Source organism: Thalassophryne amazonica, chromosome 18, assembly GCF_902500255.1.
Source record: "Thalassophryne amazonica chromosome 18, fThaAma1.1, whole genome shotgun sequence".
NCBI lineage: Eukaryota > Metazoa > Chordata > Actinopteri > Batrachoidiformes > Batrachoididae > Thalassophryne > Thalassophryne amazonica.
Window position 1 is genome coordinate 24549397 of NC_047120.1, and position 24791 is coordinate 24574187.

The 24791-nt window shown below is 38.6% G+C and overlaps 1 pseudogene; it reads left to right on the top strand.

The window, feature by feature from the left end:
• Positions 1-16116: 16116 nt before the first annotated feature.
• Positions 16117-17889, top strand: LOC117530554 (annotated as a pseudogene).
• The last annotated feature ends 6902 nt before the right edge of the window (positions 17890-24791 follow it).

The following is a 24791-nucleotide window of genomic DNA, read 5'->3' on the forward strand; positions in this document are numbered from 1 at the left end:
CATATGGTAAAATATAATACAAAATATAGATCAAAAGGGCTTTTTAATGTTAAGAAGAATCAAATATCCGCTAAATCTGCAATACGGATTAGATGCAATACAGATCAAACTTAGTCGATTCATTGAGAGTGTCAGTTTGCACCTTATTGTCACAAATGAGAGTGACTGAAGTACCTTTGACTGAGATATAATGCTAAATGTACACCAAATGGGCTTTTCAATATTAAATTCAAATGTCCACAAAATCCACAATCTGGACCAGATCCGGATCACTCTTTGTCACACGATAGCAAGTGGCAGTCTGCGCCTCACTTACAAATATGAGAGTGAGTGAGGCATTTTTGATTGAGATATGATGCTAAATGTACACCAAATAGGCTTTTCTATATTAAATTCAAATGTCCACAAAATCCACAATCTGGATCAGATTCAGTGTCACAGACCAAATGGTCCCCCCTTAAAAATGGGTCCATTCTGCCTCAACTGCGTATGCGTCATTTGGGACCACAGCAGCTCATCTGAGACTGAGTCTCTACACCCAAAGCGATCTAAGGGAATAATGTGATTATTGTCCATCAGATGACAAAGTAAAACCTCTTAAATCATTCTAAAGTTAGTTTTAAGCAGAAATGAGGAGATAATCGGTGAGTTGCTACTGTCACTGAAATGACGCAGGTGCAGTGAACGCAGCAGCTAGCAGCACATGCTGCTGCGGCGCTCTGATCGCTTCCTCCTCCTTTTATGATGAAATAATGCTGAATTTACGTGAAAATGATTGTTGTACAAAAGCTTCAGATATCAGTCGCTGAGACAGATGATGACTGGAGTGCAGTTTGAAGCAAAAACAAGGTGATAATCGACAAAACGCTGGTGACGCTCAGAAATGACTCATGCGCAGTGAAGGCAGTGCAGACTGATTTTTAGGGGGGACACCTGATCAAGCTTTGTCAGTTGATAAAGGATAGCATCCTACATAGCACTCTCAAATATGAAAGAAATTTGATATTTTTTTGTAAATTCATTCAATGATAAAGATAGGGATTTTTCCAATTTTCCAAGATTTTTCCTGACTTTGCCCTTTGACCTATGACCTTGAACATTGAATCAGTTTTCGCCTATCAGGTTATGAATCTTCAGTAAAAATTTCATAACGATATATGAAAAACTGTGGGTTCCAGGCTGTTCACAAACAAACAAACAAAGGGGGGGTGGGGGGGATAACATAACCTCCTCCAACTTCATTGGCGGAGGTTATTACTCACGAGTGTGTTTTGGACATGAAGTGTTTTATTGAAGATAGATGATGCTAAAAAAAATTGCTAAACAAATTATATTTTTTGAAATATATTTAAGTTGTTTGGTAAATTCCAATCAGAATATTTGGAAAGGACTAATATACTTAATACTTAGATTTACCAAGATCATCAAGTATATATAAATGATTTCACAGCTTTTTAATTTACTCAATATTTTTAAGTGTAAAAATGTTTCACCAAAAAAAATTAAGTAGAGCACAGTAACAGTTTTTAGAGTGTAGGTTCGAGCAGATTATCAGTTTCATAGTGAAGTGCAGCTTTAAAATACCAAACCAACAGCACACACCCCCCACCCCACACACACACAACAACAACAACAAAAAGCTGTCCCACAATATGACATTATTTCACATGGATCATTTTGAGTTTTGCATAACAAAACCCTACACAGCATGGCCAAAGGAGTGGCAATATTTTGTCTATTCAAAAAAACAACCCTAACTGCATTATAGAGGAAGGAAGCCAACTAATGTGCAAAGCATGATTTTGAAGAGTGACTCAAAAAGAACAAACACCCACAAGTCTTTGATGCAATCAATGTTATTCTGAAATGAAATTCATTAAAAATCAGTGAGCAGCTATAATAGGTAAATAAATACTCTGGGCTCTGTAATGAAACAAATAACACGGCTAATTAGCAAACAGAAATCATTGTTTGCATTTTGGCATAGTTTGGATTTCCATTGTTCACTGAAACTGAAAACACTGAAAACTAGGGATGGGTATCGAGAACTGGTTCCTTTCGTATTGTTAAGAAATATCATTAAGAAATGATTCAATCCACCGTCATCAATAAGCTTTTTGCTTAATGATTCTGTTATCTGTCCTTCAGAGTGGCCGTTGTTTTTCGGGGTGTTTGTCAGGAAAATGATCATTTCTCTACATTGATTACAGACCCTGCAGCGGGACCGTAATCATCTTTTCTGCAGCGCGGCTTTGCTTTGAACCTTGAACCAATCGAAGCAGTGGTTCACAGATTGAAGCAGTGCTTCGATCTATTGCTTCATTTATTCATTTTTTTTCTTTCGCTTAATTTTCCCCCGCTAAAACCCTAAAGAGCATACGTCTGAGTATTATTTATCTTTTTTATGTTAAACCGACCTGTTATGGTCTTCTGAAACAGTTGATAGATGTATTTTATAACTTAAAAACGGGAGTGATGCTAACGCGTTAGCATGTCTATGGCATTTTCTATGTTAAAGTTAGCATTAAGCAGATGCAGCTGTCAGCACGTTCGGGTGCATTTGTTTTCAAATTGTAATATTTTTAAAATGTATTTTTGTTTATATATTAATAATCTAATGATTAGTTATTTTATACAATTTTAGAGAAAGAGACAAAAAGAACCTGAATAGAAACACAACAGAAAATATAAAACCAACTAACAATGAACATAAATAAATAAATACATACATACATACAGAAATAAATGTTTCCTTTGAACACCTAGTGACTCTCACACCTCCACTTCATCCCTGTTTTATATAAGTTTAATGACAGTTTGTTTCGGTCAATCCATATTTTCAATGTGTTAATTTCTTCAGTCATTTCCTCCAGAACTATCTGCCAAACTAGAAAACTGTTGCATCCTAGTAAGAGCAGAATACTACTGGAATGAATCTGAATAAGGAAAGTTTTTTTTTTTTTTTTTCTTCACCTAAATGGATGCTGCACTCACTGCAGTTTATTGTCTGGAATAGTCCCAGATTGCATTTCAGAGCTTCTAGAATTCAAACATTTTCGTGCGGGTGGTGTTGGGGGTAATTTTGGGTTTCAGCTTTTTTGTTTTTCACCACTTTCATCCCTGAATATGTCAATCGTGAGTCACTTTTGTGAGGATTAAAGTCACTAACTGGGACTCCTGTCTTGTTGCAAGAAAGAAACGAGAATCGTCCTCTGTTCTGTTCACACAGCTCCAAACGCTGCGCGGCTCTCTGCCCAGTCAAGTTAGAATGATAGTGTCCAGTCAGAATTAATAACTTCAAAGCGAAACACCGTTTTGTTTATTTTTATTTATGTCCAGAGATCAAGGATACAGTGACCAATTTCATATTTATTTACTTTAAGACTCAATGAAATACGTAGAAAACCTGTAAAGCCTACTTTTAGTACAAAATTTACAAGAGGTATTGATAAGGGAATCGATAAGGAATCGGATCGATAAGCAGAATCGATAATGGCATCAATATTGATAAAATCTTATCAATACCCATCCCTACTGAAAACTGATGTCAAATGCTACCATTTTGATGCCATGCACACAAACTGTGCAATGTCCTAATTTTTCACTTTCATGTGGCCACTGAACATTTCTTTCCAGAGAAACCTCCCGGTGTTCTTCAGCATTCTTTACAATATTTGAGTCCTCATTCAAAATCTTATTTGCCAGGTTTCCAACAAAAATCACTCATATAGAAATGTTGAAACTGTGGTGTTTTGGCAACTTTAATGCAGCACACTGTGTGCAGGACTGCAAATCAAATATTTCACAACCACAGCATATTGTGCCATATTTCTGGAATACATTTTGAATGAGGTTGTTTAAAAAAAAAAAAAAAAGTACAATTTGTACATCAGTGAACTATGTAAATGGAAGGAAATCAATATAATTTAATATTTTATATAGGTTGATGTGTTTGTGATTTTTTTTATCAAGCTAGCACACCAACACAGGAATAATCAAGACAAAAAAAAAAAAAACCTGATTATGTCATTTAAATGTTGAGGACTTCTGTGTGGGGGCTACAGCCCCATCAAGTCCCTACTTTGGAGCCTCCTATGGAAGTGGATGTAAAATAGCTCAAAAGCCAACTGTCCCGTTACTTTTGGTCCCCTATAAATGTGGCCCTCATACAAAAGAGGTGGAATATTCCTGTCACCTGATTTGGATGCAGTTAGCCTCAAATGAAATCGGACAGCGTGCACAATGTGCTCAATATGATGTGATCAGCAACTAATCTACCAAAAACCACAGTAATGTCCAAATATATATGGAGCTGTTTATACAAGCGCACCATCAGGACTAGTCAGGGACTTACATTTCTGATGCCATTCATTTTTCAGCTCTTTGACTTTGCTGAGGACAAACGTATAAAATTGAAGGGGACAAAAATGTTTGTGGTGCGATGGCTAAGTGGTCATCAAAAGCCGACTGACCTTCACGGCTCCGGTGTCCCTGCAGTACTGATGATGCACACAGACACTATTGATTGGCTGACGCAGTCATGCAGTGAGCTTTTCTTTTTTTAGTTTAGGTTGGAGTGTGTGTTTGGTTTGTAACTTACTTTTTTGTGTCCACACACAAAGGTTGTTACGTATCTTAAGGATATATTATCAGCAGTCTGTGTTTTGTACTCATTGTAAAAAAAAAGTGCGCACTACAACTCTCGTGGAAATTCTATTGTACCTGCATTAATGGAAGATGTCCACCAGGTGGAGATATTGCTCCATTTCAAGAACCTTGAGCACAGGCTGCGCTGTTGCTTATAGTAGTAGATATGCAGTACATTTCAAAGCATTTAAATTGAACTGAATTTATTTCAGCACACATGAATCCAAGCAATTAACAAAACATACAAACATTAAAGTCCTGACCTTGTGTGAAAACTGAATGCCCTCGTGTTTGTTTTGAAACATTTGAGTGCCTCATCCCTGCAACAACACCTCCTCAGACCTGATCTCCTCCTCAGACCACCAGCTTCAACCATCGCCATATTGTTAGTCAAACCCAGAAACAATGCAAACTATTCTAAAAATGCTACAAACCCTGGACGAGCTCTCCCTGTTAACCACTTAGCCAAATGCTAAGACAAATGGCATTTGGCTAAAGGAATTTAGCTGCTTTTAACCACAGTGGCTAAGAACTTTTTTCATGGTCATATGCAGCTCATACAAATTACACACCAGGTGCAATTTCTGAGGTAACTATACTCAACAAAAATATAAACACAATACTTTTGGTTTTGCTCCCATTTTGTATGAGATGAACTCAAAGATCTAAAACTTTTCCACATACACAATATCACCATTTCCCTCAAATATTGTTCACAAACTAGTCTAAATCTGTGATAGTGAGCACTTCTCCTTTGCTGAGATAATCCATCCCACCTCACAGGTGTGCCATACCAAGATGCTGATTAGACACCATGATTAGTGCACAGGTGTGCCTTAGACTGTCCACAATAAAAGGCCACTCTGAAAGGTGCAATTTTGTTTTATTGGGGGGGGATACCAGTCAGTATCTGGTGTGACCACCATTTGCCTCATGCAGTGCAACACATCTCCTTCACATAGAGTTGATCAGGTTGTCAATTGTGGCCTGTGGAATGCTGGTCCACTCCTCTTCAATGGCTGTGCGAAGTTGCTGGATATTGGCAGGAACTGGTACACGCTGTCGTATACGCCGGTCCAGAGCATCTCAAACATGCTCAATGGGTGACATGTCCGGTGAGTATGCCGGCCATGCAAGAACTGGGACATTTTCAGCTTCCAAGAATTGTGTACAGATCCTTGCAACATGGGGCCGTGCATTATCCTGCTGCAACATGAGGTGATGTTCTTGGCTGTATGGCACAACAATGGGCCTCAGGATCTCGTCACGGTATCTCTGTGCATTCAAAATGCCATCAATAAAATGCACCTGTGTTCTTCGTCCATAACAGACGCCTGCCCATACCATAACCCCACCGCCACCATGGGCCACTCGATCCACAACATTGACATCAGAAAACCGCTCACCCACACGACGCCACACACGCTGTCTGCCATCTGCCCTGGACAGTGTGAACCGGGATTCATCCGTGAAGAGAACACCTCTCCAACGTGCCAAACACCAGCGAATGTGAGCATTTGCCCACTCAAGTCGGTTACAACGACGAACTGGAGTCAGGTCGAGACCCCGATGAGGACGACGAGCATGCAGATGAGCTTCCCTGAGACGGTTTCTGACAGTTTGTGCAGAAATTCTTTGGTTATGCAAACCGATTGTTTCAGCAGCTGTCCGAGTGGCTGGTCTCAGACGATCTTGGAGGTGAACATGCTGGATGTGGAGGTCCTGGGCTGGTGTGGTTACACGTGGTCTGCGGTTGTGAGGCTGGTTGGATGTACTGCCAAATTCTCTGAAACGCCTTTGGAGACGGCTTATGGTAGAGAAATGAACATTCAATACACGAGCAACAGCTCTGGTTGACATTCCTGCTGTCAGCATGCCAATTGCACGCTCCCTCAAATCTTGCGACATGTGGCATTGTGCTGTGTGATAAAACTGCACCTTTCAGAGTGGCCTTTTATTGTGGGCAGTCTAAGGCACACCTGTGCACTAATCATGGTGTCTAATCAGCATCTTGATATGACACACCTGTGAGGTGGGATGGATTATCTCAGCAAAGGAGAAGTGCTCACTATCACAGATTTAAACTGGTTTGTGAACAATATTTGAGGGAAATGGTGATATTGTGTATGTGGAAAAAGTTTTAGATCTTTGAGTTCATCTCATACAAAATGGGAGCAAAACCAAAAGTGTTGCGTTTATATTTTTGTTGAGTGTACATACTGTGATATTTTTGATTAAACCTTTTTGTGAATTTGTCTGCTAATGCCGTTGGTATAATTTACAGCTACATGATATTGCTCAAGGAAACCGATTGTGGCTAAAGATAGCATACATCATTTTAGCCACATTGGCTAAGCATTAAAATATCACAGCAAGTGGATATTTTAGATCCAAATATAATATATATTAAATAATTACTCAGTCATCTTCAACCGCTTACTCCAGTTAAGTGTCGTGGGGGGCTGGAGCGTATCCCAGCAGTCATAGAGCATGAGGTGGGGTACACCCTGGACAAGACGCCAGTCTGTCCTAGTAATATATAATTATTATATTAATAATATTTTGGAAAATTTGGAAAAGGTTTAAGCATTCAGAAACATTGAATAAAAATATTGATCATGAACTTCAATAGCACTTTGTGAGCAGATGAATAACGTCCTACGAATGTAATTAGGTACTTTTTGAGTCAGTCTGGAACATCTGGGATCCAGAAGAACATGACAGCCCATTCACACTATGAGGGGAAGTGGCTGAATATTCCCAACGTAGCAGGTTCTCAAAAATCTTAGGCCTTGGGGCTTCTGGCTGACGATTACCTTAGTATTTCTTCTGTTTTTCTTGTTGCTTAATGCTGACAAATGATACTGTTTGTTGTCTTTCCGATGCCTGATTCTGTTTTGTTTCTCTCTGTTTGATGTGCGGCTCCATCCAAAGATAGGAGAGGGTGTCTTCTTCTGCAAGTCTCCCGTCCTGTGCAGGAGCATGGACGGCCAAAACTTCCTGTATATTTGTTTCGTAAATTGTGTCGCTAGCATGGCCTAAGCAGAAGGTCACCCCTTTGAGTCTGGTCTGCTTGAGGTTTCTTCCTCAAATCATCACAGGGAGTTTTTCCTTACCACTGTCGACTGTGTGCTTGCTCTTGGGGTTGTTAAGGTTAGATCTTACTTGTGTGAAGCACCTTGAGGCAACTTTGTTGTGATTTCTCGCTATATAAATGAAAAATATTGAAAGTGAAATTGTGATGTAGCAGTAGCGGAGCTCAACTCTTGCCAGAGTTGAACTTGAACTTGTGATAAGCATGTTGGATGACGTCAACTTAACTCCTGTGGAGTCTGGCGGACCTCACTACTGGTCATCGTTAATCAACTTCTCACTCTCCATCGGCAAACACCAAGCTAAATCATCAGACTGTGAATGCAGCATGCCATTGGAGATATAGCAGCAATGAAATTAAAAAGTTATGACCGGATCTTGATGAAATTTTATGAACATTTTGATAAAATATGAGGAAACGAGGCTTGATGCATGATGTTAAATGCAAGTGAAATTTTTTTTTTTCACCTGGTGACGAGGAATATGTGGTCATAGCAAAGGTACGTGTTCTCCGAGTCCTTTCCAGTTGGTGAGTCACGGCAATGAGCACTCGTGTGCAAGTGGAATATATGTGTGTTGTGAACCCACCTATGCATGTCTGTATAAATAGCAGAAAAACTGTGCTCAACGACGTTTTTTGGGGGGTCTGTATTTACTTACTGTCAATACGTACTTACTGTCAATGCACCCACAGGTGCACAAGTACACTTCCAATTTATACAATGTGGGTGCTGGGCCTGAAAATGGCAACTGGGTAGAAGATAGGGCCCTTCGTCTCCAGAAAAGTTTTGAAAGTTTCGCTTCAGACAATAGCGGAGTGCCTGGGCGAAGGGAACGCCACTGAAGCAGGAATTTTCAATTTTGTTTACAGCTTGTAAATTACAACTCTCTTACATCTTGTTACATCTGGATCCAAAGGGAGAAGTGCACATATGTTGCATCCAGTCAAAATGGTTTAATGCAACGAAAATGAGTTTACTTCAGGGTGCAACCACATCTGTGGGATATTTGAGATATAAAATTGAATATCCCTGTTTAAGACCCCTTTAAAGCACATTTATGAGAATTCAGGATCAGGAAGGTAATAACAAAAAGAAATGTGAAAACCTGATTTCACTGGAACTTGGCACAGTGTATAAACACAAAAGATAGAAGACACAAAAACCAGCATCAAATATTCATGTCTCTTCATCTGCTGCCCTTTTACTGCGAGAGTGCAGGTGAAAAACACCACCACCAAAGTGCAGAAAAAGTGAAGACATCACATTCCCTCTGAGGCTGCACTTTGAGGCCTGAGAGCACAAACACTTTGGGACATCGGTGTCTCTCTGTATTTATAGGCCTGTAGTCGGGCAGCAGAGAAGATGAACCTGGAAGTAATGTACGGCAAAGCGTTTTCAGCGGTAAAAGGTCCATTTGATGGTCCTTAGTAAGAAACTGACTGATGACACTCTGTCATCCTTGAGCATTTTTGTAAATCTGCATATTTTCAAAATGGCCTCGGAACATTGTTTTCTTCACATTTACACAGTGGTGGGCACAGTTCCGCTAATTCGCTATTTATCAAAGCTAATGTTTTCATTATCGCATTAGCTTTTCAGATAACTTTGAAAACCATCATTGGACCAATTATCTTCCGATAAATTTTGGTCGCTAACATGTTTTTGTAGGTGAAGTGAATCAATCTTAATCAGCAGAGGTGGGTGGATCGATCCTAATATTGATAATATCGATACCAACGCTGGTATTGATATTGAACGATCCTCGTGTAAAAAGATCGATACTCAAGGTTTTTTCTCTCCTGCACGCACTGACTGCTGTGCACACAGATTCATCAAAGTCTACTCTCTGTCTGTAAGAGCAGCACTGCGCTGTGTCACACAACACAGAGCAGGGCACCCTCCCCCCTCTGGTCTTTTGTTGTTGCGCCATCACGTGGATCAGTGGCGCCAGCCAACAGCCATGCAGGTAGGATCAGCCTGGCCCGGTGTCCCGTCGAGATGAGGTGCGTCGCGCTACTGCGCATGCGTGTGCATGCGCACATCGCTCTACCCCGGACTTGAAGATGTCACCCGTCGAGATGAGGTGCCTCACGCAACTGCACATGGGGAGATGATGTAACTCGCTTGACGTGCAACTGCGCATGCGCATTGTTTTTTTTTTTGTTTGTTTTTTCCGTCAAAGTTTTTTTTATTTATTAATTGTATTCTATGTATTTACAGCCTAGTAAGTAAAACATTTTCTGTATTTTACATTAGGAGCATAAATTTATGTATATGTATATTTTCCTGTGGAAATAAGCTAACTCCAGGTTAAAAATACTTATCGTTTTATAGTGAGCAGATTTTATACATTACTATGTTTGGATGAAAAATTTATACATTTACTTGCCCATCAAAATAAGCGAACTTCATCAAGTAATTTTTTCAGTGCACACATATGCAGTTCCGCGAGGCACCTCATCTCAACGACGCACCTCATCTCGACGGCGCACCTCATCTCGACAGAACACCGGCCCACTCAGCGAGTCAGCCCTCTACCTCAGGAGAGTTTAAGTTGTGTTGAGTGATATTTTTTAAACAAAAATGTTGATTGTGATAAAGTATTTTGTTGTCATGTACAATGTTTGGCGAAATTCTATCCTAGGTCTTTTGGATCTATGAAGCTTAAATATGAAAAACTATCGTTATCGGCCATACTGGGCCTGTATTTATTTGCTATCGGATCAATACCAAAATTCCCGGTATTGCCCACCTCTATTAATCAGTTAAAACATTTGTTAAGTCCGATACAAAAGATTTTAGCACTTACCTGTTAAATGCAGCAGATAAACAGCCCTATTTTTTGTAAACAGGAGAGAAAATTTTAACTTTAAATTTTTTTAAATTTTAACCAAACTAATTCCAGACATGTTATTTAAATTAATGTCACTTCTGAAGTTTTATAAAGTGAAAACATCAGCTATATGTTTTAGTTTTAAAGTATTGCACTAATTTTGAAGATTTAGTGTGGACATGCTGTGTCCAGGTGCATTATGGGTAATCTCAGTACAGTCACGACAGGAGAAATGCATTTGACCCGAGACGCTCTGATCAGGCTCCACACGGACAACAGCATTAAACTCTTTGTATACTGTGCCTAAAACTCTCATGAGAATATATTGTTTGGGTTTATAGACATTGTTATTGTGTTTGTTTTATGTAAAAATGCCAAAAGAAGCTCAGGTTGCTTCTCCATGCAGATTAAACAGCACACTGATCATTTGGAATATTGGTTTTGGCAAATTTTCACAGTTTCTACTGCCATCTACTGGCCAGTAGTGTTCATGGCAGTATTCACCCTAAGTATTGAGATATCCTATAATCCTTTGCGCAACTGAGAGTAGCCTTTTGCAGCAGCTAAAGAAATAAAAATGTACATTTTGGTTGTATAATGTTGATTTACAATTATCGTCGTAGATTCTGTTTAAACAGCAGCAACTCTCTGGCATGTGAAAAAAAAACTGGTACGCAAAGGATTATGGGTAAGGGTCTGAGCATCTGGGTGCCAGTAGATAGCAGTGTTCTATGCATTTTGACCCCGGTTATATCAGATGGTTGAAAAATCACAACTTGAGTTTTGGCTTTTCCATTTTTATTTTTTTTTTTACATATGAATAAAATAGCATAGTTTACAAAAGCACATTTATATGTAAATACCACTACACACGTCACGTCACATTAACGTGTTGGTTTTCACATTGAATGAATGAGTCATCCAATCAGTGGATGCTCATTTACCCATAATCCCTTTGGCATCTGTCTGTGTTTATTACAAAACTTCAGAATTAGTGCATTATTTAAAATTAAAAGATGTGTTATATTTTAACTTTGTACAAATGACAGAATTGACATTAACGGAGTTATTTTTTTTTTTAATCAAAACCATAAGCCAAAACTGCTTTATTTTCCAAGACCTCTGCCTCGCAGTGGCACGGCTGCATGGAGTTAAAATTGTCTCATTAATATTTGTAAATGCACACAGGGTGATCTACAAATAGTCATTGATTTGCAAAAGTGTTCAGATATCCACAAATGCAAATTTCATATTTGTAACTTGTAAATTGGTCTTTGCAAATAATGTTGTATTTGCAAATATAAAACTTAATTTGTAAAAAAAAAAAAATGACATTTGTAAAACTGGAAATTGTATTTGTGAATTGAGTTTCAGCATTTGTGGATCACCAATTACACGCATTCATCGCTTTCCTCTGCGACTTCATTTTGACATTCTTTTCGCGAACACAGATCCACAAACAACTACTGATTCACAAATACACACCCACACTGGATATCCACTAGATGGCAGTGTGGTTCCATTCATTGATGTGGCAAGCTGAATTATTTTTTAAAATTATGTGTCCGCAGATTTCATCATGGGAAAGGGGGCGGGGGTGTTAGTGTTGTACTCTTTAACACCGTGGTTCAAATAAGCGTATTAAACAGCATTGCGCCTGTGCGTGCTCCGTGACACAGACAAAGTGAAAGTTCTAAAAGTTGCTACATTTAGCTAAGCTTCGCACAGGAGCCACACAGCGTCACCGCAGCAACCAACCAGTCCCGCTTTACGACAACTGTCGCAACAGCCAGGCTCCGCGGATCCGAGGAAACTGATTTGTATCTGTAACACACAGATCAGCGTCCGCGGACTTATAAAACATGCATTATGTCGTAAAAAAAAAAAAAGAACGCTTTGCGATAAGCATTTTAAATACTCAGTAACGATCACGATTAAAGAGTCATCCGGGAGCATATAGTTTCAGCCACATTGGTGAATGGAACCACACTGCCATCTAGTGGATATCCAGTGTGCGTGTGTATTTGTGAATCAGTAGTTGTTTGTGGATCTGTGTTCGCGAAAAGAATCTCAAAATGACGTCGCAAAGGAAAGCGTTGAATGCGTGTAATTGGTGATCCACAAATGCTGAAACTCAATTCACAAATACAATTTCCAGTTTTACAAATGTCATTTTTTTTTTTTACAGATTAAGTTTTATATTTGCAAATACAACATTATTTGCAAAGACCAATTTACAAGTTACAAATATGAAATTTGCATTTGTGGATATCTGAACACATTTGCAAATCAGTGATTATTTGTAGATCACCCTGCGTGCATTTACAAATATTGAGACAATTTTAACTCCATACGGCTGTATCCTGTTAAGAAATAATGGCTTGTTTTGTGTAGAGTTGAGCTTAACTCCTCTCAACTGCTACACTGCTGCAAAATATGTAGTAAACAGGAGCTTCCAGCAGGGGGCAAAAGCGTACAAATCATATATAGAGTATCAATATCATTCATACATAAACATTAAAAAGTTATATAACAGAAAATGATAATATATAAATCACATAGTGTATCAATATACTTCATATCAGGACAGAGAGAGAAAGGCTGTACAAAGCAGACGGAGAATAAAATGTAAATGTAAATTGTCAAATTAACACAAGAACATGACGTCCCACCCCAAACCATATTTACACATGTACAAACTTGTTCATGAAAGTTTTCCAGCTAAAAGCCCTAAATAGTGCAGTAGTTAAGAGAATATTTAGAGCAAAATCATGCAAATGGTGATACAAGCACCAAAGTTGGCACAAATACTCCTTAGACATTACTCTTTTGAACAAACCAACTGGCCACTTGAATTTTCAATATAGCCAGGTAGGGGTCAATTGAATAATTACACAGAGGTCAAAATTTAAAATGCTCCAATCATTTTGAAAACTAATCCACATTATTTGTCTGATTGTAAAGATTCCAAAAAGGTATAGTTTGGACTATCTATGACTGAATGATCAGGAGTCATGGGGTAAAAACAGCAAAAATGGTGACAAGTCAGTTTCAGTTTGTACAGGGGCCAAAAGTTAAAGTTGCTTCAATTTTGGTAAAAAGTAATGCAAATTATTGGTTGAGTTAATAGGATTAATAAATGGAATAGTTTTTATTGTGTTGAATGTTTGGTCTCCAAAGTAAAGGACAAACAAAGTCAACGTCCATTGCATTCTATGACATGTGACATATGTTACCCCGTAACATGATAACTATGCATGATACATGGTCCAAACTATTCCTTTTGAAAACCCTGTTAACTCACTGTTTCAGTTATCTGCTGCACTATAGAGGACTGTATACAGAGCCCTCTGTAGCTCTTTGCACCTCATCATAATACTACTGCTAATAATGCATTATATTTATATAGCACTTTATACAGTGCTAAAAGACACTTTACAGAACAAAGAACAAAGCAACCTTATTATAGAAAGCTAAAAAATAAAAATAAACAAGAATATAAAATCAAACCTTCACTGTGCCCTGTGATAGAATCACAACAATGATGCAGCCCAGCAGCCAATGTGGCGTCAACCCTTTATAATGTCTACTAGCTGGGGAACCCGGCGCTGCCCGGGTTAACCTGTTTTAGACATAAGCCAAATGCCAATCCTTTTAATCAAAACAATTGCCCAACATTTGTTTTTGTAAGGCTGATGTCTTATAAATATAATAGTTAATGGGCTAAAGTTTGTCCAGCAGAACTATAAGAGGTGGACTCCCCAAACTAAGTGGAAATACTTGGTTAAAAGACAAACACATTTGAAGTCCTTCATGCAAACTTTGTTTTGCAATCAAATTTCTAACAAAATTACACACAAAAGGTAGGCAACAGTAAATGTAAATATCAATGAATCAAAATTGAGGTAGTGGTGTATTTCACTGTTTTTACATTGCAATTTTACAAACATAAAATTAATGTATTCAGACAGGAAGGCAACCTGGGTTGTACAGGACAGTCAGGTGCTTAACAGTTGAGAACATAAAGTAGCTGAAGAAAGGGATTAAATAAACAGAGATGGCCAACACATATACAGGGCTGGAAATTTGAATCTGCCTTGTCATACCCACAACCTCAGCCTAAGCATGTTGTTGTTTTGCTGAATGTGCTGTAGAAAGGTATTAAAAAACAGAGATGGCCAACACATATACAGGGCTGGAAATCTGAATCTGTAATTTTCAGTTCAACTTTCAAAAAAATGGTACGAGTTTGTTCCCTATGTCATGATTCAGAATATATATATATATATATATATATATATATATATATATATATATATATATATATATATATATACATACATACATACATACACACACACAACAAATGGTGGTCACACCAGATACTGACTGGTATCCCCCCCAATAAAACAAAACTGCACCTTTCAGAGTGGCCTTTTATTGTGGACAGTCTAAGGCACACCTGTGCACTAATCATGGTGTTTATATTTTTGTTGAGTATATATATATATATATATATATATATATATATATATATATATATATATATATATATATATATAGTAGCTGTTATTCCACTCCAAGATTCTTTAACAACATTCCACAATTCATTCACATTTCTTGGTTTTTCTTCAGAAACAGCTTTTTTGATGTCACCCCACAAGTTCTCAATTGGATTTAGGTCCGGCGGCCACTCCAAAACATTAATTTTGTTGGTTTGGAACAAAGATTTTGCTTGTTTACTAGTGTGCTTGGGGTCACTGTCTTGTTGAAACACCCATTTCAAGGGCATGTCCTCTTCAGCATAAGGCAACATGATCTCTTCAAGTATTTTGACATATCCAAACTGATCCATGATACCTGGTATGCGATATATAGGCCCAACACCATAGTAGGAGAAACATGCTCATATCATGATGCTTGCACCACCATGCTTCACTGTCTTCACTGTGAACTGTGGCTTGAATTCAGAGTTTGGGGGTCGTCTCACAAACTGTCTGCAGCCCTTGGACTCAAAGGAACAATTTTACTCTCATCAGTCCACAAAATATTCCTCCATTTCACTTTAGGCCAGTTGATGTGTTCTTTGGCAAATTGTAACCTCTTCTGCACGTCTTTTATTTAACCCTCCTGTTGTCCGCGGGTCAAAATGACCCGCCACTGTGTTAAAACCCCCCCCAAAAAAATGCTGTTTTTTTAACTTGAAATTTTATGACTTTTCCTAGATTGGCCCCAACAGTAGAAAAAGTGAAATGTTGCTTTTATTCACATTTCCATGTAAGCTGTACAAAAAAAGGTACAAAGGTGGTCTTCAGGTCAAAATGACCCGTGAGGCAAATAGAGGTTAAATCAAGGTCACAGTTATTTACAAACCACAGAATGTTACAATGTTTTAGTTGTGTCTCAGATCAATCAGTAGCAGAAGTAAACAAGGCAAATCAAGTGTTGTTCTCACAGACTGCAGAAGACCACCTGTTTATTTCCAGAGGTTATAAAGGTGCTGCAGATAACAGGACCCCGAATTCTGTCTGTGCTGAAGCCATGCGTGTGCGTTATAACGTTGAAGAGGCTGTAGAGCTGATTTTCTCAGATGTCCAGCAAGACAACTCTGATTCAGAAGAGGAAGTGGAGGATGTATCCGAAGAAGAAGATGGGGAGGAATACAACCCAGAGCATGATGAATCATCTTCAGAAGAAGAAGAAAACCCTGAAGCTGAAAGAGAGACTTTCCTTTCAAAAAATGGCAAAATAACATGGTCCTCAGCAGCATATGACCAACAAGGCAGGCATGCAGAACAAAACGTCATAAAGATGACCCCAGGACCCACAAGGTATGCCGTTTCTCATGCCCATGACATTGTCTCTATGTTCTACCTGTTTATCACACCAGCAATAGAAAAAATAATCCTGGAGATGACAAATCTGGAGGGTTTTCGCAAATATGGAGACAGCTGAAAAAAGATGGATGCGCTTGACCTGCAGGCCTACTTAGGGCTGCTAATCTTAGCAGGTGTATACAGGTCCCGAGGTGAGGCTGCAGCTAGTCTATGGGATGTAGAGAGTGGAAGGCCAATTTTCTGAGCCACAATGCCACTCAAACTCTTTCACACCTACTCAAGACTGCTACGATTTGATGACCGTGAGTCAAGACCAGCAAGACGTGTGACAGACAAACTTGCAGCCATAAGAGAGGTATGGGACAAGTGGGTAGAGCGGCTGCCCTACCTCTACAATCCAGGGCCTGACGTAACAGTGGATGTGCAACTGGTTCCATTTAGAGGTAATCTGTTTTCATATTTGTAATAAAAGTGATTTTCACTATTGATTTCTTTGACTGTTTTCTGTGACACTGATACTAATCACTGATGCTAATGTCTTTTGTCCAAAGGTCGTTGTCCTTTCTGGCAGTATATGCCCAGCAAGCCAACAAAGTATGGGATCAAGTCATGTGTGGCTTGCAATGCCAAATCAAGCTATGCTTGGAAAATGCAAGTCTATACTGGGAAGCCGACCAGTGGATGCCCAGAGAAGAACCAGGGGATGCGAGTTGTGCTGAGGGGTCACAATGTGACATGTGACAATTTCTTCACCTCTTATTAACTCGGACAGCAGCTCCTGAAGAGGAAGATCACCATGGTTGGTACAGTTCGAAAGAACAAGCCTGAGCTCCCACCTGCACTGCTTGCGTCAAAGTTTGCCTTCATGCCCACCACCACTCTAGTTTCTTACCTCCCAAAGAAAAACAAGAATGTAGTTCTTCTGAGCACACTGCACACAGACGGTGACATTAGCGATCGTGAGGACAGGAAGCCAATCATCATCCTAGACCACAACCGCAACAAAGGAGGTGTGGACAACCTAGATAAGGTGATTGGAACATACAGCTGCAGAAGAATGACTGCCCGCTGGCTCCTGGTCATCTTCCACAACGTCATTGATGTTTCCTCCTACAATGCCTTTGTGATTTGGAGAGAGATCAACCCGACCTGGATGTCTCGTAAGCAGAACAAGAGGAGGGTGTTCGTGGAGCAGCTAGGAAAGGCATTTGTAACTCCACTCATTGAAAGAAGGAAGCATGTTCCCCGCACAGAAGCCTCAGCAGCAGTTGTGAAAGCTATTCAGAGTGCAGGAGCTCCTGATCAACCTGAGGATCCAGCTACTACAGCTACTTCCCCAGCTAGGGCAAGTAAGAGGAAGAGATGTCAGTTCTGCCCTCAAAAGGAGGGCTGTAAAACACATACTGTGTGCTGCAGGTGTAAGAAATATATCTGCAAAGGCTGTGCACTTGCATACTGCCCTACATGTGCTAATTAGTTGAATGGGTTATGTTATTTTTCATATTTTTGTATTGTACATTATCTTAAATTGTTCACTGCAGAAAAAAAAAAGAAACAAGTCATTGGGATGAATAAAAATGCATTCAAAACGACTTTTTGCACATTTTTTTTCTTTTCTTAAGCTATAGAAATTCAAGTGAAGAGGGAAAACTCAGGTATTCACACATTTTGTGGTGAATAACAATATGCAAGATGAAATTTGGTGTTTAAAATTCAATTAAGCTGCTTATATTGGGGGTTTAGTGAAGACGGGTCATTTTGACCCAGAGGACACAGGATGTATACAGAAAATGAGGACAACAGGAGGGTTAACAGAGGGACTTGCGGGGGATTCTTGCAAATAAATTAGCTTCACACAGGCATCTTCTGTCACAGCACTTACAGGTAACTCCAGACTGTCTTTGATCATCCTGGAGCTGATCAATGGGTGAGCCTTTGCCATTCTGGTTATTCTTCTGTCCATTTTGATGGTTGTTTTCCGTTTTCTTCCACGTGTGTCTTTTCTTTTTTTTTTTTCCATTTTAAAGCATTGGAGATCATTGTAGATGAACAGCCTATAATTTTTTGCACCTGCGTATAAGTTTTCCCCTCTCCAATCAACTTTTTAATCAAACTACGCTGTTCTTCTGGACAATGTCTTGAACGTCCCATTTTCCTCAGGCTTTCAAAGAGAAAACCATGTTCAACAGGTGCTGGCTTCATCCTTAAATAGGGGACACCTGATTCACACCTGTTTGTTCCACAAAATTGACAAACTCACTGACTGAATGCCACACTACTATTATTGTGAACACCCCCTTTTCTACTTTTTTTTTTTTTTACTAATAGCCCAACTTCATAGCCTTAAGAGTGTGTCTATCATGAATGCTTGGTCTTGTTGGATTTGTGAGAATCTACTGGTACCTTGTTTCCCATGTAACAATAAGAAATATACTCAAAACCTGGATTAATCTTTCTAGTCACATAGCACTACTATTATTCTGAACACTACTGTATAGTTTTTAGGGCTACTTTTTATAGTTTGGGAGTTTATCCCGGACAGACAGACAGACAGATGTAGCCCTTTATGTATATAGATGTTCGTCATCATTTTCATCTGCTGCAGTTTCTTTAGTATCGATGTTTTGGCACTTTTTTTTTAAGCTTCACATCTGCAATATTTTGTGCATGACAATGCTAAAGATACACAAGAGCACCTTTCCAATAGAGCAAGGCATATGTACAGCACAAGAGCAACCAACAACCTTCAGTAACTCGGTGCAATTTCTGCTGGTGGTGTCACTGGCTGAGGTATGTTGTCCTCAGCTTTCCATCCAAACTTCTCTATTTGCGTTGTTGTAGATGGAGGTTCCTGTGCATCTGCAGCTCTCCATATCATAACCTGCAGACGACATGATGCTCAAGGGCGTCCTCTATGGGAGGTAACATTTTGATTGGGAGTGTTTTCATCTTTTTGGAAGTGAAAATCTTCAACCTGAGTTGGTTCATAGTCAGGTCCCTAGATTGTTTACCATCATAAAACTTTGCAAAGGTGGCTTTCCCTGCAGCTACCACATTATTTCTCTTGCTTTCAGCATCACCAAAAGCTTGCAACTGAATATCTTTATTTTCCAATAAAATATTGAGTGCCATTATTTTTCCTTTTTCAAAAAGTATATGACACAGAGTCACACCCACTAAGGGCATGAAGTAACAGTAGATCATTTTTTTTTCCTGCCAGTAACCTGGCAGTCACCTTTATATCAATGAACTTGCCATTACTTTGCTTTGTGTGTGACTGTCAACATGTAAACCAAGATATTCACATCAACTTCCTCATGTCCAAACTTACACTGTTTGTCTCCAATAAGATACAATCTTGCTTTCAGTCTCTGCTTGACAAATTAAGTTACAAATCAGTACTAGTGCCTCCTGCAGTTTATTAAGTAGACTTCACTTAATATCTCTGCTCATGCCTGATTTTTCTATCTATAATATGCATCTGCTAAATAATGCTTTTCTGTAAAACAAGTTAATCTCAACTGTTCAATTAGTCAATATATGTTCAAACCATAAAAATGAACAATTTTGTACATAGGCCTATTAAAAAGAGTGTAAATACACCTATTAAGATGAATTGTGGTGATTCAGATAAATTTAGCTTTTTTTTATCTGCAGGTAAATATTTTAATGGACAGATATGATCAGAATTTTGTGCAAGAATACTTCAGAGTATGATTGGTAGTTTATTGAGGGGACTGGATGGAAATAAAACTCCCTCCATTTAGGGCAATATACTCAAAAACCACTAAATACCATGGAAAAAGCTGCTCTAAATCCTGCTTTTTCAAATGCTGATATAGTAAAATGCTCAATGCTGACAGTGTGTCATCAGTTGGATTCTCATTATGGACCATCTATAGAATCAAAATCCATTAAAAAAAACCTTTGTTCTACCCTACTTCTAGGTTAGGCTAAAAATGCCGACTCTGCTGCCCGACTACTAGAGGTGGGCGGATCGATCCTAATATCGATACTAACGCTGGTATTGATATTGAATGATCCTCGTGTAAAAAGACCGATACTCAAGCTTGTCTGTAAGAGCAGCACTGCGCTGTGTCACACAACATGGAGCAACGCACCCTTGTACTGTGGTCTGTCAGCCCTCTACCTCAGAAGATTTTGTTTTAAGTTGTGTTGAGTGATTTTTTTTTAAACAAAAATGTTGATTGTGATAATAAAGTATTTTGTTGTCACGTACAATGTTTGGCGAAATTCTATCCTAGGTCTTTTGGAGCCTTTGCATCTATGAAACTTAAATATGAATAAGTATTGGTATCAGTATCGGCGATAGTGGGCCTGTATTTACTTGGTATCGGATCAATACCAAAATTCTCGGTATCGCCCACCTCTACCGACTACTGAGAAAAGCTCTATGATGCCACTGAAGATGTCGCTGCTCTGCGGCGCCACGTCTGCACATCTTAGACCACGTACAGGTAACATCAGTCTGAGTATCTAATCATTGTGCACAAACAAATTACCCCATCTCACCAACATTCCAGATTTGGCAAAAAATATTTTATTTAAAGTGATAGGTATGTGTGTGTTTTTTTTAAGAACATCAAAGTACATTCCACAGAGCAAAGTGTTCAAAATCACTGAAATCAGAGTAACAACAAAGACGTTAGAGCAAAACATAATCAGGCCAAACCACCCAACAGTGAGATTAGTAGCGAGCAGTCATGCAAACCAAGAGCCCCCTACTGGCTGTAGAGTTAAACAACCACTGAGGTGCACTACGAAATAATAATACAAAAAAAAAAGAAGAAAAAAGTCATGAAACATTGAAATCAACCCTCTGAGTGATGAGCTCAGCTTTGACAACTGCTCTGTTTGCAATAAATCAGGTTTGACATCATAATAATAATAATAATGCACCATTGGGCCTCGGGGCCTATATAGGACTTAACTTCTTCCATCCTGCTACCAGGCTTAGAACACAGTATGGCTCAGGTTGGTGCTGACGTCGCACACAGTACAAACTCCCGATACAAGAGTGGTATCAAATTTTTTTCAAGGACACGTCACCAAGAATAAAAAATAGTATCTTGCAGACCACTGAAGTCCCCAAATATCCTAACAACGGTTCTGCTCACCACTCCAACCTTATATGACCAGGGTTCTTACCAGCGCAATTGAGCATAGGGGGCCCCTATGCTGTGATTTAATCAGCATAGGGGAGTGTTTGTTTGTTTTTTGTTTTCCTTTTTCTAAAAGGACATGTCACATTATTTAACATCCCAGTTAGCAACACAAAGTGGGCCTCAAAATGCAGGAAATAGTGTTTCAAAAGGTTATAAATTTCAAAATTTTCTCCATGGGAGGATGTCCCTGGACCCTCCTGCAATACTCACACCTGCAACGCTCATCACGTGGCTATGCCCCGCTAAGTTCCCCCCTATGCTGTGAGCCGCAAATTAACACCTAGGAATTTTGTTCTAAAGGTCCATCAGGCAGTCTTCAGATCATGGTGATGAAGAGCTCTCATGAAGGGGGATCATGTCACATGTCCGTCTGATACCTCCAACTCATCACTTCTTTAGTTAGGATTCTCAAGTTCTGCTGGACCTTTACAACAAAGGTTTGGTAATTACTGGGCCCTTTTTTGTATTTTTTGTATAATGGTTTCTTGTGGCAGCAGGAATCTATCAGACATGGTTCCTGCTGGACCTTTATAACAAAGGTTTGTTAATTACTGGGTCCTTTTTTGTATAATGGTTTCTTGTGGCAGCAGGAATCTATCAGACATGGTTCCTTAGGAAGAATCTGATTTACGGAAATCAGCCACCCCTCCCCGCTTACAACCAAAGCTTTCCCCAATTAATCTCAAATTGTGTGAAATAGTGATTCAGAAGCTTTTAAAGATAATTCCATCAAATTCTGATCTTTTACAGAATTGTTCATGCAGTTTGAAGAAGCAGGCATCTTGTATGTAAACTCGTGGCCCACTGAAAATGTGACAATGTGAAGAAAAAGTTGAAATAAATCTTCCACATACTTTTATAAAATGACTTTTTAACATTCTCAGTGACTTACCACACACACATAAAATGTGACTTCGGTATAAAAAGAGTTTGAATGTTTTTAGCCAAAGTGTGTGAAAATTTATATCTACACATGTATTACGTTGTAATTTATCATAAAACGCAAGAATGTTTTTAATAACTGCACTATGGAACATTTCTCTCATCTAACAATTGTTCAAGGTGTGTAGAGCAGTTTGAGGCTCGACTGGAAATAATGTTTTAACAGCGTTAAGGTTGTTTGTTTGATTTTTTTTTGTTTGTTTTAGGGGGACCTTATAATACTGGTATTTTTCCTCTATGTTTTGAGGGGGGAAAATGTTTATATCAAAAAATGTTTACGGTGAAGAAAAGTACATCATATGACAAGAACGTATTTGCAAAACATTCTTGTAAAAAAAAAAAAAAAAAAAAAAAAAAAAAAAACCTCAAGTGCCAAGAGCCCTGTGGGTTACCAGTGTTGTAGACTGAACGGTCCGCCCCTAAAAATCGGTCCGCCTTTTGCATCTGCACATGCGTCATTTCGGACCATAGCAGCATGTCAGAGAGTCTCTTCACCCAAAGTGATCAAATGGATTAATGTGATTATTAACCATCAGATGATAAAGGTAGTTTTAAGCAGAAACAAGGCCATTTTAAGCAGAAACTCTGCAAAATTCCATGACGCTTTGAAATGTCTGATGCTCAGTGAACGCATCAGCTAGCAGCTCATTTGGCTCCAGTGCTTCCACCGCCTTTTATGATGAAATAATGGTGAATTTATGTAGAAATGATTGTTGTACAAAAAGCTTCAGATATCTGTCGCTGACACAGATGATGACTGGAGTGCAGTTTGAAGCACAAACGAGGTGTTAATCCATGAACCGTGGCTAATGATGCATGAGCAGATGCAAAAGGCGTACTGATTTTTAGGGGGACCGTTCAGTCGGCGACACCGGCTCAATTAAAAGCCCAAATAGGCATAAAAATGGCCACTATTTCCAAACAAGCGAATCTATGACTATCATTTTTTTTTGCAATGACATATGTCAATGACCCATATTATCAGACAGTTTTTGAGGACGTTTCCTTTAAGTGGTCAAAATGGCTATTTTCTGCATAAAAACGGTTGCCATTTCCAAACAAATATGATTTTTAGATGGGAACAATGTCGGTGACCCATATTACGCCTTTGCCAAATTAAAAAAGTTAGACAGTTTTTGAGATATCGTAATAAACAGACGACACGGACGCCAACAACTATTGGCTGGTAATTCAACAACAATAAAAAGTGGATGTACTGTTGCTGATGTTCAACTGAAGAAAGATCTGCTGAAAGGACAAATTTTGTATGTTACAGAAATGTATCCTTTTATCCTTTGAGCCACGCCCACCCTGTGTTCGGGATTCACAAAGCATTTGTAGTCACTTTAACCACCAGAGAACAGGATTGTCGTCACTAAACACTTAATTCTCCATTGTTATAATGAGAAACCTTTTAGTTAAAATTACCCAACGTTTTCTTCTAATTGTCTGACTTTAAATATTTTTCATTTTACTTTCAAAGTATCAGCTCTTCTTCTGGAAATATTAACAATATTACAATGAACAATAACTTCTTACATAAATACCACTTTGTTCTGGTATGAATAACATCCATTTAGAATTATGACATTCTGAAATCTGTTTCCTCAACAATGACCGTAATATTCTGTCATAAAAATAGAAGTGAAGTCACACACTGGCAACGAGCTGTGAGCAGCTGATAGAGCAGCGCAAACAAAAGGCACGTGTTCCGTCTTCAGACTTTGGCTTTTTAGGCTTCAGGTAAATATTAATATTCTCTGTAAATGTTTTTTTTTTTTTTTTTTTTTAAACACAAACTACGTAGAGAAGAATTTTCTAAATCTGGAAAGCAAAGCTCTCATTTGCATAGATATTGAAGCAAGGAATCAAAAGGGAGTTAGAACAAAATGATCCTTTAAAGACTGAGGAGACAACTTTTTGTAAACAGTTGTCCCCTTTTGTTAATAATTAACATACAATTTAACTGCAACTACTTAAAGAAGCACCAAAATGCCATGTATATGATATAGTATGTGTGACATCTACTGACAAAAGACACTGTGTTTTTACTAAACTTCACACATATATATATATATATATATATATATATATACATATATATATATATATAGTGAAATTTCCTGGCCAATAATAAAAGCATGCCTGCAACTTTAAAAATGTATAAGTACACACACATACACACTCTGCAAAAGTCTTACTCATTTCCATCAAATTACTGGCCAATCATTGTAAATCAAATCACTTCCTC